Source organism: Equus caballus, chromosome 15 (genome assembly GCF_041296265.1).
Source record: "Equus caballus isolate H_3958 breed thoroughbred chromosome 15, TB-T2T, whole genome shotgun sequence".
NCBI lineage: Eukaryota > Metazoa > Chordata > Mammalia > Perissodactyla > Equidae > Equus > Equus caballus.
Genome location: NC_091698.1, coordinates 34,495,932 through 34,518,117, shown reverse-complemented (window position 1 = coordinate 34,518,117; position 22,186 = coordinate 34,495,932). Strand labels below are relative to the sequence as shown.

At 40.2% G+C, this 22,186-nt stretch overlaps 1 long non-coding RNA gene across 1 annotated transcript in view; it reads right to left on the bottom strand.

The window, feature by feature from the left end:
• Positions 1-2,099: 2,099 nt before the first annotated feature.
• The window catches only part of LOC138917646 (uncharacterized), a 57,223-nt gene continuing 37,136 nt past the window's right edge, over positions 2,100-22,186 (bottom strand). Inside the window, exon 2 of the long non-coding RNA XR_011425952.1 lies at positions 2,100-3,527. This is a non-coding gene — a long non-coding RNA (uncharacterized lncRNA). The remainder of the gene's footprint in view (positions 3,528-22,186) is intronic.

Sequence of the window (22,186 nt, the reverse complement as noted above, 5' to 3'; positions counted from 1 at the left end):
AAAGAATTGTGGGGGGAGAACTGAGGTAGCAATGAGTTCTGTCTAGAGAGAGAGAAAGATTCACAGAGACAGTGACGCACGTCTTTAAAATAGGGTTTTCAGAGTCCTGGTAGGAGATAAGGCCAAAATAAGGTGGTGAAGGGTCCAATAAATGCCACTGAAAGGAGGTTGGTGATTTTGGAAGGAATGGGAAAGCTTGAGGTTTGTAAGCAGAGGTATCATGGGATCAGACCCTTATGTTCAAAACAGAACCATAGAATGGGAGAAAAAATGAACTAAGGTGGGGGGACAAGGGAAGCAAAATGACTAAGGGGCAAACTAATTGTTCAAGTGATATGGACTAAGGAGCTGAAGTCGACAGGGGAGCACATGGGGATGGGGTAGAGGGAATGATTTTCAGAGACAAAAGTTGGCTTTTCACAGGTTGGATGTGGAGAGTGAGGAAAAGGCAGAGACAACTAGTGGACTCTGAGGTGTCTAGTTAACCCCTCAGTGGCTTCTGATTCTCAGTCTCTTCCAACAGTTCCCTTAATCAATGTGCTATGACATGCCGAGCACTGCTCTTGGCACTGGGAGTTCAGTGGTGGGAAAGACAGATGTGCTTGCCGCCCTCATGGAACTCACATCTGGTTGGGAGGGGTGCAAATTAACTGAGCAATTTAAACACAATATGGGGTCAGACAAAAGCATGCACTATCTGGAGACAACTTCAAGAAGCAGAGTCTAGAGAAAATTGTTGATGAATGGCAAAGCAAAGCATGGGAATAAGGGCTAGATCCGGCCATTTTGGTGTAGTCACTTGGATGCTGGGCTGCACCAAGGCTTCTTTAGAAGGTCCAAGGCGCTGCCCCCACCAACCGGTCTCTAGGGAGGTACATAGTAGTTAAAGTCTTTAGTTAGTGAAGGCTTTTCTCTAGGTGCCTGAGAAGAAAGTTCAGAGTTCATCTGGCCTAGAATAACACCCCATGATAGTGAGGGTGCAGGGAGGCAAGAATTTTCTCTCCCAAACTGTAGGTGGAATGTGTAATTAGTTAGGCCTTTCTAGAAGGCAACTTGGCAATAAATATAAAACACCTTGGGAATATACATTCCCTTGACCTAGGGATTCTTATAGAAATCTATCCCAAAGAAATAATTAAGGATGTAAGCAAACTATTTATACGTTAGCAAAATATTAGAAATGACCTTACTGTCTAACAATTGAGAATTTTCAAGTAAATTCATCTGATGGAATTCCATTCAGCCATGAACATCTACCACAGTCATTTTAAGGTATATTTTGAGTGGGTGTGTGAACATGTGAATTTTCTTTTTATTACAGAGTAAACTGTTTAGGTTAAGTTTTGAACAGTACAGAAATTTAAGTTAAATTATTGTGCATACTATGAAAGCTCTAGATAATAAAAAGAAATTTCAGTTCAAGTTACAAATACAGTAGTTTTTCTAAATTGTTTATAAATATACCTCTTTAAAGACAAAGAGCGTGCTGCATACAAACCTCCTGCAAGCAATTATTTCACTTTCAGATCAACTCCACATAGGTAGTGCATCGGCTGCATACTGAATTATAATCTGCATTGTGCATTGTATTTTCACGTATTGAATTATTAGTGTGCTTTTTCTATAGCCAATTACATTTATAATACATAGTTTTGCATTGCTTAACAATGAGGATATGTTCTGAGAAATGTGTCAGGCGATTTCGTCGTTGTGCAAACATCATAGAGCGTACTTACACAAACCTAGATATTAGAGCCTACCACACACCTAGCCCATATGGTACTAACCTTGTGGGACCACCACTGCATACGCAGTCTGTTGGCCAAAATGTCATTATGCGGCACGTGACTGTAATAGAACTAGAGGGTACTATTTTAGTTTAAGAATTCCGTAGGGGCTGGCCCCGTGGCCGGGTGGTTAAGTTCACGCGCTCCACTGCAGGTGGCCCAGTGTTTTGTTGGTTCGAATCTTAGGTGCGGACATGGCACTGCTCATCAAACCACGCTGAGGCAGCGTCCCACATGCCACAACTAGAAGGACCCACAACGAAGAATATACAACTATGTACTGGGGGGCTTTGGGGAGAAAAAGGAAAAAAATGAAATCTTTTTTTTTTATTGAGTTAATGATAGGTTCCAATCTTGTGAAATTTCAGTTGTACATTAATGTTTGTCATTCGTGTTGTAGGTGCACCACTTCACCCTTTGTGCCCACCCCTCACCCCACCTTTCCCCTGGTAGCCACTAATCTGTTCTCTTTGTCCACATTTTTAATTTACTCATATGAGTGGAGTCATACAGAGATTATCCTTCTCTAACTGGCTTATTTCACTTAACATAATTCCCTCAAGGTCCATCCATGTGATTACAAATGGGATGAATTTGTTCTGTTTTGCAGCTGAGTAGTATTCCATTGTATATGTATACCACATCTTCTTTATCCGTTCATCTGTTGATGGGCACTTAGGTTGCTTCCATGTCTTGGTGATTGTAAATAATGCTGCAATGGACATTGGGGTGCATAGGACTTTTGGAATTGCTGACTTCAAGCTCTTTGGATAGATACCCAGTAGTGGAATGGCTGGATCGTATGGTAGTTTTATTTTTTATTTTTTGAGGACTCTCCATACTGTTTTCCATAGTGACTGCACCAGTTTGCATTCCCACCAGCAGTGTATGAGGGTTCCTTTTTCTCCGCAACCTCTCCAACATTTGTTACTATTAGTTTTAGATATTTTTGTCATTCTAATGGGTGTAAGGTGATATCTTAGTGTAGTCTTGATTTGCATTTCCCTGATGATCAGCGATGATGAGCATCTTTTCATGTGCCTATTGGCCATCTGTATATCTTCTTTGGAGAAATGTCTGTTCATGTCTCCAGCCCATTTTTTGATCAGGTTGTTTGATTTTTTTGTTGTTGAGTTGTGTGAGTTCTTTATATATTATGGATATTAAGCCTTTGTCAGATATATGACTTGCAAATATTTTTTCCCAGTTAATGGGTTGTTTTTTTGTTTCAATCCTGTTTTCATTTGCCTTGAAGAAGCTCTTTAGTCTGATGAGGTCCTATTTGTTTATTCTTTCTATTGGTTTCCCTTCTCTGAGAAGACATGGTGTCCCAAAAGATCCTTTTAATACTGATATCAAAGAGTGTACTGCCTACGTTTTCTTCTAGAAGCCTTATGGTTTCAGGTCTCACCTTTAGGTCTTTGATCCATTTTGAGTTTATTTTGGTGAATGGTGAAAAAGAATGGTCAATTTTCATTCTTTTACATGTGGCCTTCCAGTTTTCCCAGCACCACTTGTTGAAGAGACTTTCCTTTCTCCATTGTATGCTCTTAGCTCCTTTGTTGAAGATTAGCTGTCCATAGATGTCTGATTTCATTTATCGACTTTCAATTCTGTTCCATTGATCTGTGCACCTGTTTTTGTACCAGTACCATGCTGTTTTGATTACTGTAGCTTTGTAGTATGCTTTGAAGTCAGGGATTGAATGCCTCCTGTTTTGGTCCTTTTTTCCCAGGATTGCTTTATAAAAAAAAAAGAATTACTTAAATCATTATATGCTTAAGGCAAAGAACAGATTCAAGAAGTACATTACAAATAGATTTGTGAAGTTACAATGCCTTGAAATAGCAATAGACTAATACCCAGAAAATGTAATAATCTTTCATGTTCTAAATCTGATCTATGCTTGGTTATTGAACTTTTACTGTATTAGAAAAATTTGAAGCATGCCAAAAATTGTCAGAAAGAAAAGTAAGAACCAAAAATAAATTTGATCTCAATTCTGCCATCAGAGACAGTTTACCCTTGACAGTTAGGGACCATCATTCTAGGTGTTTCTATATGCAAATATACAAATAAGGATGAAAATGAAAGAAAGCATGTGTTTGTGTGTGTGCGTGTATGTGTGTGTGTAGGTGAAAAAGAGAAATAGTTTTACAGAGAATGGACACATCCATAACAGCATTTCAAAAAATGGGATCACATTTTTTTTTTTTTTTTTTGCTAAGGAAGAGTTGCTCTGATCTAATGTCCCTTGCCAATCCTCTTTTTTTTGCCTGAGGAAGATTAGCCCTGATCTAACATCTGTGCCAATCTTCCTCTATTTGTTTGTTTCTTTTGGTTTTGGTTTTGTTTTTTTTGAGGAAGATTAGCCCTGAGCTAATATCTGCCACCAATCCTCCTCTTATTTTGCTGAGGAAGACTGGCCATAAGCTAACATCCATGCTCATTTTCCTTTACTTTATATGTGGGGACACCTGCCACCACATGGTTTCACAAGTGGTGCATAGGTATGCACCTGGGATCTGAACCGGCAAACCCCAGGCCACCGAAGCGGAACGTGTGAACTTAACCACTGTGCCACTGGGCAGTCCCGTTCTCTATTAATTTGTATGTGGGACACTGCCACAGCGTGGCTGGTGAGTGGAGTAGGTCTGTGCCCAGGATCCGAACCCATAAACCCAGGCCGCCAAAGTGGAGCAAGTGGAACTTTAACCTCTAGGCCATGGGCCTGGGCCCCACGATTTTCTTTTAAACAAAAGCATGAAATTTATCAGGAGGAAAAACTTGAAGGAATTCTTGAACTTCAGAAAATATTTCTTGACACCAAGTAATACAGGTTCCTAAATACAACCCTTTAAATTATGAAGACAGGATTACATTAAGAGTTTTGAGTCATTTTTAAAAATAGCACGTTTCAACTTTAGGCAATATCTATTGGCTTCCAGCCAAGAAACATGAGGAAATTAATGCACACACTTTCTCCCATTTTCTCTCTCCTTGCCTCCTCATTCTAATTGTGTTGGTTATATCATTTTCACATTGGAAAGGTTAATATTTACATTCCATTTTTTAACCACAATTGTCTGGTTGATTCTGATTTAAATGGATCTGGTGCTCATTATTGTTCTTTTATCATGACTTCTTCATTCCTTTTTTTGGAGTCATCCCTTCATTGGTGGAATTTTGTCATCAAGTATTCTATTTTTCATATAGGTCTCATGGATTCTTGCACGCTTCAAAAGGTCTGCGTCTTTATACTTAAAGGGCAAATTGGGTAAAAATTCTTCAGTTGTTCTTTCCCTCAGGTCTTTCTAGACATTGCTCTTTTGTCTTCTGAAATGGAGTGTTGCTTTGAGGAAAGCCTAAGGTTAACTGATATTTATTCTTTGTACATGACTTGCTTCTTCTACTTGGACACACTTAAGATTCTTTCTCTCTGAAATTCAGCAACTTCACTAATATATGCCTTAATCAGTGTATTATTTCAGATATAAATTCAGATGGAAACTCAAAATAACAGTGGCTTTACAAGGGAGAAATTTATTTGTTTATCATTTAATGATATAAATAGATATAGCAGCAAAGCTCTCACAAAATCCTCAGGGATTCAGGGTCTTTCTATTTTGTTGCTATACCAGTCCTAGGGGGTTGTCCTTGTCCACATAGACCAAGATGCATATTTTAGCCAATAGGAAGGGGAAAAGCAAAAGGGACGAGCACATTCCTTCCCTTTAAGGATTTACCCAGAAGTTGCACATATTAATCTTTTGCTCACTTTCCGTTGGACGGAACTTGATCAGATGATCCTACCTAACTGCAAGGAATACTGGGAAATATAGTCTTCATTTTGGGTGACCATATATCCAGCTAAAAATATTAATTACTATTATGGAAGAAGGGAGAAAAAATACTGGAGAAAAACTCACAGGCCTTGCTATGATCAATTACTGTCAGTTTTTTCCTGGGATATGATCTGTTCTTTCAATCTGCATATTTGAATCTTTATTTCAGCAAAGTTTTCTTCTATAACATCTGTGAATATTTTTCTGTTTCATTTATTGTGTTTTCTACTTTAGGAACACCAAGGATACATTTTCTGTATGTCTTTTTTTTTTTTGTATGTCTTTCTTATTTTAACCTTTGCATCTGCATTTGTAGCCTTTGTACATCTTCCATGTTAATCATCTTTCCTCTAAATATTTTTACAATGCTTTGTTTCTGTTTCATTTTGTTTTCATTTGTGTTCTCAATTGTATTCATTCAGAAAACTTTTCAGTTGTGTTTATTCCAGTTTTTATTGATTCTAACAGGGTATTTATCTCTATAATATTGGTATTTTTTTTTTCTTCCTTTCTTTCTGAACTGGGCCAGCCTGCTTATCATCTCCTTCTGTGGCCTTAGAATCCTTCTTTGCCTTCTTGCATCTTTTTTTGAGTTGTCTTGCCAAAATGAGACTATTTCCTCTCAAATTCTTTGCGATTGACAAGAGATTTTCACATATGGGGGGTAGATGGGGTAACTATTCTGATTTGAAACTGATTCAGCTTGAACCAAATAAAAAAGCCTGATTTAAGGCCTATCAAACATACGTTGTACATCTGCTTTAACCATTGAAATAAGAATGCACACTTCCCCCTGTAAAAAGCCAGTAATGCCCTATTGGTAACACCCTACCGGTAATACCTCATTGCTAATGCCTGGATTAGTCCGTCTCCTGACATCAAGGTCATGTTGACCTGCTAATTTGAAGCTAAATATCTTTTTGAAACTTTGAAAATGTATCCTGAGTGTGTTTAACATGCTCTGTGTTCTAAAATGATGTAAGACTATACTGAAAACCATGCTTCTCTGGAATGCTTTCTAAGGCCTTCCTGGGTTATAATTCTCACTCTTGCTCAAGTAAAACTCACCTTATTTCTCTTATCATTGAATGGTTATTGGTTATTTTGTGTCAAAATTCCTTGGCATAGTGGACAGAATTTCAGAGAAACCCACTAGAGACCACCTGGAGTCTACTTTGAACCAGCGCTTGGTACCAGGTGGGCACATTGAGCCCCTCCAGCTTCATGGCACTCTTCAGGTGCCCCCAGTGAGTTCTTGTGAATCCCAGACCTCCTTATTTAAGTTGTAGGTCCTGACTTTACTTGAGCTATTTCAAGTCTTATGACTAAGTGTCTTAAGGGGGTACCAGTACATTTCCTAGGTAAGAGGAACTTAGGGGGAATTTCCTAGGCCAAGGGAGCCTTGGGGGAACTTTGGGATGATGGGACAAACTGACCCTTTTAATTTTGCTTTAAATTGGAAAGAATCGTGTCTATAAAGTCTGAACAAATTGTTTAACAACAAAATGAGAGACTGAAAACTCATTCAGCTCCAAAGAGAAGGGACATCAGCTCCCTCAGTCATAATGCATTCTCAGGTGACTGAGAGCCTAGTGGGAGTGTCTGAGGTTGAGTCTCAACATGCAGTGGTCCCATAGGGAATTCCATCATGATCATTCACTTTAACTAGTTGATGGCTCATCCAGGGATGTGCATATGGGGGTTCGTCTTCCATGTGCTCTAAGCACCCCTGCTAGTTTTAGACTGCTGGCGGGAAAAAACGAGACATGTAAGAGAGTGTTCATGACTTTTTTAGGGAGTGACACTCATAAACAGCACACTCTTGACCCACTACACTGTCCTTAGGAATTGTTCAGACTTTAAAGTAAAAAGAAACTAAAAGAAAATGGAAAAATCACACTTCTAAAAGTTGATCAGTTCCTGAACAGGCAACCTTCCCATGGAACTCTGCCAGGCTTGTGTACAGTACATATGATGGAGTGGATACTTGCAAGTGCTTAACAAAATGGGGATAAATGTAAATGTCTGGATCCTTGGATCAAGATAATCTGGGATAATTTAAAATTACAAAGGCCACTTTGAGGCTCCTTTGAGCCTCCAAAACTTGCACACAGGCCATTAGAAGGAAAGTTCCAATTAGGTAAGATCATTTAAGAAGTGCACTTATTAAGTCATGGCTTTAAGGACACCCTCATAATCTGCCTGCATAGGAGGACCTAATATGAGCCCCTCCCAGGGTTAATGAGACTCTGAGAGAGTTTCTGGGAAACTGATACCCTTAAACAGTCAGGGGGAAACTAAAATTAAAAATTAATAGAGTTGTTTAATGCTGCCGTGAATAATTGTTGTTTGTCCCAGCTAAAACCTGACAAGGTATTTGAAAGGATTTAGTAACTTACGATCAGAAATGCAGCCAAATTGGAACCTGATATTCAGAGCCTGAGAGGAATTTTTTTAGACCTTCTTCCTGAAATTAAGATATAAGTAAGTACCCAGAGGGAAAGAAGCAAATTAAGGAAAATGTAATTGGATGGGCGTGTCAGTCCATTGATAAGTAACTAACAGTCTCCTGTTAATCTCAAAAATTTGTGACCTTTCCAGGAGCTATTATCTAGACCATCCCAGATTCCTAAGACTGGAAGAAAAAAAAAAAAACAGGAAAGAAAGCTTTTGGAGATGCAGACTTCTATGAAAGTACCCTTGCCAAAAATCTAAGAAAACATTTTAAAACTAAGGCTATAAAATCTTCATTGCATCTGTATGTGTGTTTGTGTGTGCCTATATATTGTACATGTGATATTTTTCTACCTCTGAATGGTATAATTTCTGAAGGAGCTCTTTAATTGTCTTGTAGAAATATGTAAAGTATTTCTAAATGTAATAGAAACTAACCCAAATGTCTTTCAAGTTAACATGATGTGAAACAATCTTTGGTAAACAAAAGCTTGTTTAAGTTTGCTGGTTTGATTGAAATAGGCATGTCCTCAGAATTATCAGCATTGGATATCATACAGACACACAGCTTGGGTTTATTAGTCAAATAAGCTCATATATCTGTCACAAAATTTGTCAGCAAAACAGCTTAGAATGATGGCTGATTTTGTGTAATGTCTCATGAAGTTTTTTTTCCCCCACAGGGAAAGGTTTGCCCTGAGCTAACATCTGTTGCCAATCTTCTGCCTTTTTTCTTTCTTTTCCCCCACAAAGCCCCAGTCCATAACTGTGTGTAGTTGCAAGTTCTTCTGGTTCTTCTATGTGAGCTGCCACCAGAGCATGGCTACTGACAGACGAGTGGTGTGGTTCTGTGCCCAGGAGCTGAACCTGGGCCACCGAAGCAGAGCGCACTGAACTTTAACCGCTATGTTGTCAATAATTTCCTGTGTACTAGAGGCTGAAAATCTCTCTATTAAAAGAACTAAGGTGTTTTTTTTAACTGTTTGCCTTCAGCATCTGTTATCTCTTTGCCTAAATGGATAACTAAGCATTATTTCACAGCAACCAATGTTTCAGAGCAACCCAAGATCAGCAGATACTTGATCTTGTTTGACCAAGTGTTTTAAAGCCTTTTGAAATTTTTGACAATCTCCCCAAAATTAAAATCCTAAATGAAGTCTTTATTTTGACTTAAATTTCTCTGAGAATTTTCAGAGGGCCCCTGGAACTTCTCAAAGAAATTTGTTCTCTCTTCTTATCAAGAGGGAGATACTGAATGAATGAGGCTTGTTTGTATGCTAAATTGCATGGGAAGCATTGTCAAGTAAATGATGATAAATCTTCTTAGGTTATACCGTGTAGGTAAATATTATCCACTATCTTAACCCTGCTACCCTGCTTCCAGCACCAGAGGAGGAAAACACCTTGACTGCATTCTATTATCTAATTTGGTTTACAGATGGGTCTTAATTAAAGGATAAGCAAGGACATTATCAAGCTGGATGTGGTGTCCAGCCTTGAGAATGCCCACTATTTCTTTTTCTTCTTCTTCTTTTTCTCCATGAAGCCCCTCAGTACATAGTTGTATTTCTAGTTGTGAGTGCCTCCGGTTGTGCTATGTGGGATGCTGCCTCAGCATGGCTTGATGAGCAATGCCATGTCTGTGCTCAGGATCTGAACTGGTGAAACGCTGGGCCACTGAAGCAGAGCACATGATTTAACAACTTGGCCACAGGGTTGGCTCTGCCCACTACTTTCTATTAACTCTGCTAACCCAGTGGAAGACTTCCTTCTACAGGCTCAAGAAATCACCAAGGAAGAAGAGAAAGAAAAGTGGTAACAAAAAGGGGAATTTTTGATGTCACCATGCAGATGTGGTTCCAGCTTGATAACAAACCATAGGGCCTATTGGAGCACGATTGCCTCTGCTCCAGCATATGCATCAGGTACCCACTGGGAACCTGAAAAAGATGATTTTGTGTGGAAAACAATATTTTTGGAAACTTTCTCCCACAGTGGCTCGTAACACATATGTTCATTGTACTACGTGTATGCTCTTTGTCCTAACTATGACCCTGGGAAAACACTTGATGTGTCACATGGTCACTATTCCCTTCCTAAGGGACCCTTTGAGGTATGGCAATTGAACTTTGCTCAGATGCCACCATCTCAAGGACATAACTATCTTAGTAATGATCTGTGTGTTCTCACATTGGTTTTAGGCTTTTCCCTGAAGAAGAATGACGGCTTTGGTAGTAGGTAAATTATTAGAAAAGATAATGCCTATTTAGGGAATTCCTACTGAGTTATTCAGTGACTGGGGAGCTCATCCCATCGGACAAATGATTAAATCTATTTGTGACATTTGGCCAATAATGTAACATTTTAACTAATGGTACAATCAAAACTCAATTGGCAAAGCTTTCAGGAGCATTTAATCTCTCATGGCCAAAAGCTCTTCCACTAGTACTTCTTAATCTTAGACCTACACCTTTTAGTAAACATTGGCTACCTCCTTTTGAAATGATAATTAGAAGAAGAAATGTATGAACCAACTTTGCTTAAGGGAGCTATATTACATTGTTGCCAGGGTCTCACTGAGGTGCTTAAAAGAAATGAAAGGTTGGTAGCTGATTCCTTTCACCCAGAGCTCCTGGGAGACGAAGACCTTAAGGATCACGGGACTACAACCTGGAGAACTTATTTGTTGGAAGAGGCATCAAATAAAAGAGACTCTGCAGCCCCATTGGAAAGAACTATAGCAGGTACTTTTTTTTTTTTTTAAAGATTTTATTTTTTCCTTTTTCTCCCCAAAGCCCCCCGGTACATAGTTGTGTATTCTTCGTTGTGGGTTCTTCTAGTTGTGGCATGTGGGACGCTGCCTCAGCGTGGTCTGATGAGCAGTGCCATGTCCGCGCCCAGGATTCGAACTAACGAAACACTGTGCCGCCTGCAGGGGAGCGCGCGAACTTAACCACTCGGCCACGGGGCCAGCCCCCATAGCAGGTACTTTTAACCAGTCCATGTGCTGCAAAATTAAGGGGCATAGGCTCATGGATTCCCATTTCTCATTAAAAAACCTCTCCTCCACCTGAGTGGATTTCAACTCCTGCTTCTGACACCTGATTTCAACTGACCAAGAGAAATACCTCCAAATCAGGATGAGAAGAAGACAGCATCTGTTGTAGACAGCTGTCCCAAGACTCCAGACCAGGCCAGTATTCTTAACCTTATATCTCCTGATTTAAACTCTTGGAGTGCTTAGCTAATTTTGTCCATTTAAGGTTTTCACAATACTATCATACTTCAAGAAAGTGGTTGTTTGGAGCAGACTGTTCTTGAAGGCCAGGCATTTGCTGGGTGGCTCCTAAGTGAACCCAATGGCTATGTGGAGCAAATCTCTGGCCTTGGCTACTGGCTGGATAGCTGGGATGCTGCATCCTGGGTTCTCTCGGATGCACAGGGAAGGATTTGCCCTGAACTAACAGCTATTGCCAATCCTCCTCTCCTTAAGGACAGACAGGCTCATTCAGTGTTTCACTGCTATGACCACCTAGCTCCTATATTTGTTCCTTTTTTGGGGCTAGAAGATGTCGTATCACATATAGAAGCCCTGACTAAATTTACTCAACAAGCTCTTAGTGATAGTCAAGCAGGAATAGCCTTATTAAATACTGAAATATCTTTAATGAGAAAGGCTATCCTTTAAAATAGAGTGGCTTTAGATATTTTAACTCTGTCTCAAGGTGGTGTGTGTGCAATCATTCAAACTGAATGCTATGTTTTTATACCTGATGAATCTTCCAGTGTGTCATCTCTGCTAAAGCACATGAAAAAGTAGGTGAATGCCCTAAGCAACCCAACACTTAGTCTTGATTTGTTTAGTTGGCTCCCTTCCGGTATTGGCTCCCTTTTGCAATCCTGATTGCAATTTTTTTTTTTTTTTTTTTGCTGAGGAAGATTGTCCCTGAGCTAACATCTATGCCAATCATCCCCTATTTTTTTTAGCATGTGGGCTGCCAGCACAGCATGGCCACTAGCAGAGTGGTATAGGTCTGTGCCCAGGAAGTGAACCTGGGCCACTGGAGCAAAGAGCACTGCTATTAACCACTAGGCCACCGGGGCTGGCACAACAATTCCTATTTCTATTACTCCTTAGAATTCTTGTCTTAGGCATAATATTCTAACTAATTATCATCTTCTTTACTCAGTGTTGTAAGACTGGCGTGCAGGCTAGAGTAATGACTGCTCAGCAACTTGAGATGGTTGGTCAATCTTACAACCCTGAACGAATTTCCTTTTCTGATTAAGACTATGCCTAAGAACTCATTTTTATGCTAATCATTTCAAGTATTGAATTATATGTTCTATAATTGTTATAAAAAATGTAACTGTAGGAAGTCGTGTAAAAGCACATGTAAATGTTCCTGTGATAATCTAAAAATAATTGACAAATTACCTAACCTATGAAATGCTTCCCCTGTTAATATATACCTCTACTCTTGTCCACTATGTCTGACTATTTCCCCCAATGTGGATAACTGGGAAAATCAACAAAATAAAAAACTAGTATTGGGGGACATGATGAACCCAGGGCAGGCAGCAACCACCCTGGCACTGAGGGACAAAATTTTGATCATCAATGCTTTCTATCAAAATATTATTGATCAAAAGAGGTAAAGGTGGGGCCGGCTTAGTGCTGCAGCGGTTAAGTGTGCACATTCCGCTTCAGCAGCCTGGGGTTCGCCAGTTCGGATCCCAAGTGCGGCCATGGCACTGCTCAGCAAGCCATGCTGTGGCAGGTGTCCCACATATAAAGTAGAGGAGGATGGGCATGGATATTAGCTCAGGGCCAGTCTTCCTCAGCAAAAAGATGAGGATTGGCAGCAGATGTTAGCTCAGGGCTGATCTTCCTCAAAAAAAAAGGGGGGGAGTAAATGACAACAAATTTTCACATACGGGGGTATATGGGGTAACTTTTCTGATTTGGCATGAACTAAAGAAAAAAAAGCTTCATTTAAGGCCATTAAACGTACATTGTACATCTGCTTTAACCATTAAAATAAGAATGCAGACTTCCTCTCCTATAAAACCAGTAACCCCCGTTGGTAATACTCTGCTGGTCACACCCTTATTGGTAATGCCCGAATTAGTCTGTCTCCTGACATCAGGGTCTTGTTGACCTACTAATTTGCAACTAAATACCTCTTGAAAAACTTTGAAAATGTATCCTGGGTGTGTTTAATGTAGGCTCATTATTCCAAAAAGATATAAGACTGTACTGAAAACTATATTTCTCTGGAACATTTTCTAAGGCCTTTCCAGGCTATAATCCTCTCCCTGGCTCAGGTAAAACTCACCTTATTTCTCTTATCTGTAGAATGATTATTGGTTATTTTGTGTCAACAAGATCATAGAGGATTACTTGCTGGACTCTCTGTTTCCTGTAGTAATCCCTGTTCTTACGTGTTTTTCGTCTGTATTTTGCTTATGTGTCTCTCCTGTTTTGGGAGGTGAGGGCCACTTATGACCTAGGAGCAGAGTGAGGGAAGGGAGCTGGAGGTTCCACCGTTCAGGACACAGACTTACTCTTTTTTTTTCCTTTTTTGTTTTTGCCCCATGGTTAACATTTTGGTATTTATACTTCCAGACAGATACATACATAATTTTTCCTTACAAAATGAGACAAGAATATACATAATATTTTACAATCTGTTTTCTTTATGTCATATATCACAACAACATTTTTATGTCATTGAATATATCTCTCTCACGTTATTTAAGTAGTTGCATTGCATTCCATTGGCATGATGTATCATATTTTTTAACCCAATCTCTTTCTGGACATCTCTATTGTTTCTAGTCATTTACTATTGTAAATTGCTGCATAATTGAAAGTCTCTTATTTTGGCTCTCTAGACTCAAAGCTAAAATTGTGGAGGATCTAATAGGTTCTCACTCTCTCTTTTTTATTGAGATATAATTCACATTCCATTTAATATACCCTTTTAAAGTATACAACTCAATGCTTTTCAGTATCTTCACAGAGTTAGGCAACCATCACTACTATCTATTTCCAGAACATTTTCATTACCCCAAAAAGAAATCCCATATTTATTAGTGGTCAACCCCCCCCCCCCCCCCACACACACACACAATTCTCCTCTCCTCCTAGATCCTGGCAATCACTAATTACTTCCTGTCTCTGTGGGTTTGCTTATTCTGAACATTTCGTAAAAATGGAATCAGATAGTAAGTGGACCTTTGTGACTGGCTACTTTCACTTAGCATGATGCTTTCAGAGTTCACCTGCGTTGTAGCATGTATCAGTACTTCATTCCTTTTTATGGCCAAATAACATTTCATTGTATGAATATACCACTTTTTGTTTATCTATTCATCAGTTGTTGGACGTTTGGGTTATTTCCACATTTTTGGCTATTATGAAAAAGCTGCTACGAACATTTGTGTATAAGTTTTTGTATGGACTTATGTTTTTAATTCTCTTGGGTATAGACCTAGTAGTGGAATTCCCAGGTCATACGATAGAGCAGACTTACTCTTAATTCCACAGGACATCACCAGCCCCTTTAGGGTCTGTGTCCCCAAGTAAAGAGCCTTTCAGATTTAGTTTCTACAGAGACTGAATGTACAGTTTCCTGCTCGGGTTGGTGGTCATCTTGCTTTAAGAGGTGGAAGAAGGGGCCTGCAAAGCATTCCTGGACCAATCCAAACATGTACGTGGAGGCTTCCCCACACCAAAAAGCAGTTCTCAGAGCCAGCAGGGTGTCTGAGAATTCAACTCAACTCTGATGCTACCTGCCCAGAGGTAGAATCAGATTCTACCAGTAAAGGACTCAGTCTCACAAGACCATCCTCCACTTCACACGCCAGTCACAAGCCCAGGTTGTTACCTGTGCTTCTGACCAACCAGCTACAAACTGGAGATTCCATTGACTCCTTCCAACTCAGGTTCAATTATTTGCTGGAACAGTTCACAGAACTCAAGAAAACCCATTTACTCACTAGATTACCAACTTATTACAAAGGATAGTAAAGGATACAAATCAATAGCCAGATGAAGAGATACATAGGGAGAGGTCCCGGAAAAAGGAGCTTCTGTCCTCATGGAGGTTGGGGCCCAGTACGGTGGATATGGAGGCCCTCTGGTTTCCCAACGAAGAAGCTCTCTGAAAAAAAGGCCAACGAGCTGTCCCCTTGGGTTTTTATGGAGACTTCATTAGGTAGTCATGATTGACTAAGTCATTGGCCATTGGTGATTGATTCAACCTCAAGCCCCTCTACCCGCCTTGGAAATCAAGAGGTAGGACTGAAACTTGCAATGTGATTGGTTCTCGCAACCAGCACCCATCCTGAGAGATGCTTTCCAAAGTTTGCATTATTATCATAAAAAAGACACCTTGATCACTCTCTACACTTAGGCAATTCTAAGGGTTTTGGGAGTTGTGAGCCAGGAACTATGGATGAGACCAAATATATATGAGAAACATATTTCAGTCATCTGAATGACCAAATATATATATTTCTTATAAATCACTGTATCACAGGGCCTATGATCTAACATTCAGCTATTTTCACTCTGTGCCTCACCCCCACTTTGCACACTATCTGGTGCCTTCATGGGGTCTGCAGACACTTTAAACAATATCTTTCTCCACTTTGCTAATTTATTTGCCTCTTGCTACTCCATCCTCTTTCTGTTTCTCAAAAATTTGTTGAAATCTCTCATCTACTGATGTCTCCTGGCTCCTGTAGGAGATAAGCCCTTTTACAATCCTTCACTGTCATTTTAGCAGGGTTTTGGGGAGGAGAGCCTATAAATATCAGCTTGTTTAACTGAAGTTGCACTAATTATGCATAAGTCTGATGAAATTTTCACGTATTGAGTTATATGGGCTCACTATTCCGGTTCAAAACTGATTCGACGTGAACTAAAAAGGCTGATTTATGGCCTATCAAAGCTACGTTGTACATCTGCTTAACCATTAAAGAATGCACTCTTAAGATAAGAACATATACTTCCCCTCCTACGTCCTATTGGTAACACCTGGATTAGTCTCTTTCCAGATCCAGGGTCATGTTGACCTACTAATTTGCAACTAAATACCTCTTTGAATCTTTGATGAAAATGTATCCTGGGTGAGTTTAATGTATGTTCTTTGTTCTAAAAAGATATAAGACTGTGCTGAAACCCATGCTTCTCCAGAACGCTTTCCACGGCCTTCCCGGATTATAATCCTCACCCTGGCTCGAGTAAAACTCACCTTATTTCTCTTATATATAGAACGGTTATTGGTTATTTTGCATCAACAAGTCTTTCTGATCATTGCTTATCTTTGAAAGAGACTAGCTATTTGTTAAAAATTAGTTCAGGGAAAGATGAGGCAAGTGATCTGGACAGACCACAATTTTAAATTGACTTTTTTCTTCAAATGCTCTATCACCAAATCTTTCTTCTCCTCTGTCTGGGGCCATATTCCCCCAGTTTTCAGGTTGTAGGAAGTGGCAACACTTGCTAAGACAGGCTTTGTCTTTTTTTTTTTTTTTTAAAGATTTTATGTTTTTCCTTTTTCTCCCCAAAGCCCCCTGGTACATAGTTGTATATTCTTCGTTGTGGGTCCTTCTAGTTGTGGCATGTGGGACGCTGCCTCAGCGTGGTTTGATGAGCAGTGCCATGTCCGCGCCCAGGATTCGAACCAACGAAACACTGGGCCGCCTGCAACGGAGCGCGTGAACTTAACCACTCGGCCACGGGGCCAGCCACAACAGGCTTTGTCTTAATCTGTTTGGGCTGCTATAAAAAAAAAAAAAAATACCATAGACTGGGCAGCTCAAACAACAAACATTTATCTCTCACAGTTCTGGAGGTTGGGCAGTTCAAGATCAAAGCAGAGAAGCCAGCCTAGTGACACAGTGGTTAAGTTCGCACGTTCTGCTTCGGCGACCTGGGGTTTTCCAGTTCAGATTCCAGGTGTGAACCTACACATTGTTCATCAAGCCACGCTGTGGCAGACGTCCTACATATAAAGTAGAGGAAGATGGGCATGGATGTTAGCTCAGGGCCAGTCTTCCTCACACACACACACAACATGTATATATATATATATATATATATATATATATATATATATATAATGGAGTTGTTTCTCTTTTTCATTCTTTGGAGGGTTTTAGGGGTGGGGAGAGGAGTAAAAACTGCCTCTCTACCCATCTTTATCAATAACTCTCTCCCTAGGGATTCAAATAATTCACATGCACGGCATCATAGAGCTTGGGTTTCCACATAACATTGAAGGAGGTCCATGGAAAACTGACGTCAAGAAATTTTGTACATTCCAAGGTTGTTTATTTATGAAACCCTTGAAAGAAAAATGGCTTTAATTTGGAAAATGGCTCACGCACTTGTTTGGAGGGACACAGTGAGGCAGGGTTATGCAACAGTGACGGAGGAAGAAGCTACGAGGCCTCAGCACCAGGTTCACCTACTCCTGGGCCTCCACGACTCCCAGAGGGAAAGGAGGAGAGAGAAAATGGAATAGGAGCCTGGGAGAGAGGTGGTCTAGGCGAGAACTGACTGACCCAAGGTGAGAACTGCTTGATCTGGTGCCCGTGTAGACCCATGCCCCCCTCAAATGGCATGATGCCTGCAGGAAGGACCAATGTCTTTCCCCATTCAGGAGCCCTGGATCTGTTCCTGCCAGAACAAGTATTGAGTTGAGCGCTGCGGGCTCTAAGCCATAGCCTGGAAGAGCCTTCATGTCAGAGCTTGGTGGAGAGACAGGGGTGGGGTGGTGCAGATGCCAAGAGAGGTCAACAGAATCTTGCAGTGCCTGGGAGGGAATCTGGACTTTACCCTGAGCAATGAGGAGCTGTTAGATGGTTTAAGCCAGGAAGAGGTAGGACAAGATTTGATTGAGAAAATGTGTAATGAGAAAATGTTCATAAGATTTCAGTAATTCATTTAAAGGAATCTATATTGCATTAATAATATCAGTATCTACATAGATTATACTGATGTCCATATGTTGGCAAAATATGTTTTTCATTCTATGGACACGACAAGAGATTTTCCCATATTGAGGTATATGGGGTCACTATTTGGGTTCAAAACTGATTTGGCTTGAACTAAAGAGCCTGACTTATGGCCTATCAAACATACATTGTACATCTACTTAACCATTAAAGAATGCACTCTCAGGGCTGGCCTGGTGGCATAGCAGTTATGTGTGCATGTTCCACTTCGGCTTTGCTGGTTCTGATCCCGGGTGCGGACGTGGCACTGCTTGGCAAGCCATGCTGTGGTAGGCGTCCCACATATAAAGTAGAGAAAGATGGGCACGGATGTTAGCTCAGAGCCAGTCATCCTCAGCAAAAAGAGGAGGATTGGCAGCAGATGTTAGCTCAGGGCTAATCTTCCTCTAAAAAAAAGAATGTACTCTCTTAAGATAAGAATGCATACTTCCCCTCCTATGTCCTATTGGTAACACCCTATTGGTAATGCCTGGATTAGTCCCTTTCCCAAAATCAGGGTCTTGTTGACCTGCTAATTTGCAACTAAGTACCTCTTTGAAACTTTGATGAAAATATATCCTGGGGTCTGGCCAGGTTGTGTAGTGGTTAAGTTCGTGTGCTCACTTCCGCGGCCTCGGGTTTGCAGGTTCAGGTCACAGCTGCAGACCCACACACCCCTTATCAAGCCATGCTGTGGTGGCGTCCCACATACAAAATAGAGGAAGATTGGCACAGACATTAGCTCAAGGCCAATCTTCCTCACAAAAAAAAAAAAAGAAAGAAAGAAAAAGAAAATATATCCTGGGTGTGTTTAACGTATGTTTTTTGTTCTAAGAAGATGTAAGACTGTACTGAAAACCATACTTCTCTGCAATGCTTTCTAAGGCCTTCCCGGGTTATAATCCTCACTCTGGCTCAAGTAAAACTCACTTTATTTCTCTTATCTATAGAACGGTTCTTGGTTATCTTGTGTCGACAGACAATACTTGGTGCACATCAGGATTCAGAGACCCTTTGCAAAACTCTGTGGCCACACCCTCGACTCCTCTGGGGCTCAAGGCTCACAGGTTAGGCACCGTGGGTCTAGTTAATGTTAATACTAAACTGTTCTTCCCAAAAGCAATTAGCAACGAGTTTAGCTTCTTTCCTTAGGTGGGGAAGACAATGTCCCCTGCCTAAGGAGGAATACCTGCCTTCCCGTTTGCTGTAAGACACACATATCTAAGTCATATGACAGCTGTTATTTCTAACCACTTAAATATATGCAAAAAATAAAGGAGAAATTAATACTCAACACATATTTACACCAGTTAGGGCTGTTAGCAAAACTAATAAATGGTATTATGACGCCAGTTTAGAATTTGCCTGACTGACTCTTTTAATCCTCTTGACATCTGCTGAGGTAGGTGCTGTTATTGCAATCGGAATTAACTACTTAATCTGTAATCTTTTGTTTGTATCTGTGTCCTGTGATAAGTTCGATGAGAGCGGGGAGCATGTCTGTCTTGTTTACTCCTATATCCCTGGTGCCTAGAACCGTGCCTGGCACATAGTAAACATTCAAAATGTACTTGCTGAATGAAGTTGGAGTCCCCCTTTGACAAGTGAGGACACCAAGGCTTAGAGATGCTAAATAGCTTACCAACTATTAGGTCACCAGCTAATCCAAACTCACATCTGTTGGACTTCATCTTCTTACTGGCTCCCAATAGTCTACGGTTTTATAAGGCTCACATAGCTTGCTCAAGTTCCTAGCTATTAAATAGAAAGCTATTGAGAGATTAATGAACACCCTTTAAAAGATCTTAACCATTTTGAGAACATAAAACAGAATTCGGTGGTGAGCACTAGTAGAATGGGTGTGTTTAAACTTGCCATGTTTCCTAAAGATATTACATTGAGAAATTCACACCTGGCATTTGAGAACAAAAGCTGGCATAGAACTTTGAGGAAGTATTGTTAGGAATTTGCCCAAATAAATCTTCCTAAGCTTATTATCAATAATGAGGGTGCTTTCATTAAAACAGAGAGCATTATGGCTTTGTAGCTCTCTCCCCTCGACTGCAATCTTTATAGGGGGAGGGCTCTACTTTCCATAGAACACCTGGCATTTCATGGGCAGATAGCTGGCCAAGGAAGCGTGGCTCCTGATTCAGCCCCTTCCCCACACCCAGCCTGGCCCAGGCACAAATTTCCTTATAAATATTCAGTACTCCAAGGCCTCTGGAAGAAGCATAGAAAAATAAGACTACCATTTCCCATAGGAAGGGTATTGAAGTAACTTTCGCACTCTACCTAAGGTGAGAAAGGGAAGTGACGTCCCTAGGTAAAGGCTTAAATAACAAGTCCTGGCCTATTCCCATTCCATCCCACTTCTAGGCAGGAGTCTAGTCAAGCTGTCAGGCGGCCCCTCAGCCAGGCAATGCAAGAGCAACTGAGATGTGAAAGTGCACGTGTTACCCCAATCAGGAGACGAGCCCAGACCTTGCCTTCTCTCCAGTTCCATCACCCACAGTGTGACTAGAAGGGGAGCTGCAATCCACCAGCCTAAGACTTCACACCTACTCTCCTCACTGCGACGTGAGTCAGGGTACAAAGGTCTCAGAAACCTAAATTCCCTGTAATTTTAGAAACTACCATTGGCATAGATTTTGATGGTCTCTGAGCCATCTCTGATGTGCAAAGTGTTTTCACATGCACCTTCCTACTGAGGTAGATAGACCAGTATTACTATCCCCCAATTAGAGACAAACAAAGAGATTACATTACTCATCGAAAGCCATGTCATTCCCCCTAAACGTCCTGGTGGGCTGTTGCTCAGTCATGGTGTTTGGCTTTTCTCCCTCGTCAAGTCAATCATCTTCCCCTTTTACAGCACAGTTCTCATCATTTGGTGTATCATCACGTAGAGAATCTAAGGAGCGCTTTGGATTCTCTTCCCAGAATAAAGCACATCTATTCACTGGAATACACACACACATGTGCACACGCACACGCACAATTGTATATTAGCTTTCAGGACTCTTAGATATCCCCTGAAGACCATGGACAGAGGGCTGAGAGTCCTTCTTTCAGAACTAATGTGTGTGAGACCAAAGGGACATAATAACCACATACAGCGTATGAACAATATTTTCTAGCTCAGAAATCCAGCTACAGAACACATTTTAGGGACTGCCAAAGAAATTAGAATATGGAATATATATATTAGATTTCATTATGGAATTTTCTTAGGCAACATTAGGTTAATTTTCTTAGATGTGATAATGGTCTTTACTTGTGGAGGAGAATATCTTGATTTTTAGGAGATGCATACGTTTTTAGAGGTGAAATATCATTAAGTCTGAAACACTTTCAAATGGTCCAGAAAAAATATAGAAAAATATGAGATTGAACCGTATGACATTTACCAATATTGTACCATTCTTAACCTACTAAAATAGTCGTTGCATTTGATTTGACCTAATTTATACAGAAAATAGCAAACTATTAATAGTTTAATCTAGGTGATGGTATATGGATTTTCACTGAAAAGTGCTTTCAACTTTTCTGTGCATTAGGAAATGTTCATAGAAAATAAATTTTCATAATAAAATTGGGAAAAAAGGAAGTTTCTCTTTGTGATATCTTTCAAACTTTCTCCTCTATTAGTTATCTATTGCTATACAACAAATTACCCCAAAATTTAGTGGCTTAAAACAACAAACATTTCTGGGTATATACCCAAAAGAACTGAAAGCAAAGACTTAAAAAGATATTTGTAGACCCATGCTCATAGCAGCATTTTTCATAATAGCCAAAAAGTGGAAGCAACCCAAGTGTCCATCAATGGATGAATGGATAAACAAGATGTGCTGTATACATACAATGGAATATTATTAGCCTTAAAAAGGAAGGACATTCTGACACATTCTATAACATGGATGAACCTTGAAGACATTACACTAAGTGAAATAAACCAGTCACAAAAGGACAGATATTGTATGATTCCACTTATATGAAATACCCAGAGTAGTCAAATTCATAGAGACAGAAAGTAGAATAGTGGTTAACAGGGACTGGGTGGGAGAGTATGGAGTTACTATTTAA